Source organism: Arachis ipaensis, chromosome B05 (genome assembly GCF_000816755.2).
Source record: "Arachis ipaensis cultivar K30076 chromosome B05, Araip1.1, whole genome shotgun sequence".
In the NCBI taxonomy this organism is placed as follows: domain Eukaryota; kingdom Viridiplantae; phylum Streptophyta; class Magnoliopsida; order Fabales; family Fabaceae; genus Arachis; species Arachis ipaensis.
Genome location: NC_029789.2, coordinates 141,483,370 through 141,485,202, shown reverse-complemented (window position 1 = coordinate 141,485,202; position 1,833 = coordinate 141,483,370). Strand labels below are relative to the sequence as shown.

Sequence of the window (1,833 nt, the reverse complement as noted above, 5' to 3'; positions counted from 1 at the left end):
TGTTTCAAGTGAAGAAAATTTGATAATCCATAATTAAGTGATTTTACAATATAATTACTATTATTAATTCAAAATTAATCATAGTGTTCACATGTAAATAAAATAAAATAAACTTTATATAAGATGAAGAAAGCTACCTAATTAATAAGGTAAAGAAGTACACTTGTAAAAATAAAAAATAACAAGGAAAGTGTTGTTTTTTTCTAAAACAAGAAACATAAAAACAAGGATATATAGCTAGTTTGTGTGCCCCAATAGTACTATTAATTACTATTGCATGTAACTATGAAGCTATTTCTAGTCTCCTATAGCATATTCATTTTTTCTTTTCAATTGGTGATGCCTATTATATATGAGAAGAAAATAGTTTGGATGAGAGATAATATAACCTTCTATTTTAGGGTGTTAAAGTTCATGGAAGTGGGGTATGCTTAAATAGCTCTATCTCTAGTTAGATGAAAGAGAAAAAAAATTTCTAGGAGTTTGTATGACATAATTCCAAATAAATATATATACCATGCATTTTCTTTATTTTAATTTTAACTCTCCCAAACATATATAATGCACACCAAGACATTATAGCTAGCTCCAAATTAGTACCTTTCTCTGCCTCAACTTCATTCTTTCCCAAACAAGAAAATCATCACCCTAGTCACTAAAAGCAAAAAGACATAAATGTAATAAGAGCTAGCTTCATGTACAAAAAAAATAATAATAATAAAAATAAAGCTTCCATTCAACTAATAATTTCTCAGATATTTCATTTATTTAAATATTTTTTTATTTAGGGTAGAGTAAAAGTTTGCAATGTAGTTGGTACACGTGGCAAGTAAAAGGTAATAGGGTTTGTACTTTGTAGTAATAATAATTGGTGTCAAAATACAAGGGGTTGAGAAATGTAATAAGAAATATTAAAACTAAAAAAAAAAAAGAGTTTTATGAAGAGGAATATGTATAAATATGGAAAATAGAATGAGAGAAGTTTGAATTAAAATAACCATGCTTTCTACCTGTGACACATTGCAATGAGAAATGGGATATTGTGTGATGTTGAATTGGATCCCCAAGCTTCAAAGCAAAGAGGCATCAATTTTTTTCTTCATCAGCATCTTACAATGCTACTCTTTTTATACGTGTTGTCTAACATGCATAACTTTTATTCTCAGCCAAGGAACATGATCTCAACGAGACACATGATACCTATAATTAATATTTGTGTTCTTACCCTTTTTTTCTTATCTATATAAATAAAATAATGTGACACACCCCATTGGCTGCTTTTATTAATTAAATTAGATGTATATCAAACTTTATCCTTTTCTTTTTCAAGGAAAATACACTTATGTTTCAGCTTATATATATTACCATGTAATTGCTAGCTTCACTCATTCATTCACACACACATGTACACACTTTGTAGCCACACATTTCTTGACCTAATTGTCTCATTTTGTTACCTGGTTTCAACATATCATGTTCAGTAGGTTTAAGAGAAAGCTTATTTCAAATTATTATGTCTAGTCATATCATCACTTATTGTTAATTATTTAATTGATTGAAAAGACACTTAAAAGAAATTAGTGAAAATTCAATTCATATATATTATTAGATTGTAAAAATAAGTCAAAAGAATATATTCATATAAGATAGCCCTAAGTTTAATTATCACACATTCATCTTTTTGTCTAATTAATTAATTTAAATATACAATAATACTTGATAACTAGAATTAAACTTTTGAGAAATCTTAAGACTGAGTTACATATAATAACAACTTATCATTAATTAATTAATTAATCATGTTCACACCATTAACTAATTCCTTCATTCATA

At 26.7% G+C, this 1,833-nt stretch overlaps 1 protein-coding gene and 1 long non-coding RNA gene across 2 annotated transcripts in view; one reads left to right on the top strand and one right to left on the bottom strand.

Annotated features, from left to right (window-relative positions):
* Window positions 1-1,833, top strand: part of LOC107642159 (myb-related protein 305-like) — a 3,871-nt gene that overhangs the window by 1,402 nt on the left and 636 nt on the right. The window lies entirely within an intron of this gene.
* LOC110262625 lies at window positions 187-1,755 on the bottom strand. Its single transcript, XR_002347503.1, has 2 exons — window positions 1,011-1,755; window positions 187-655 (listed from the first exon to the last, which is right to left on the bottom strand). It is a non-coding gene; the product is annotated as an uncharacterized LOC110262625 (long non-coding RNA).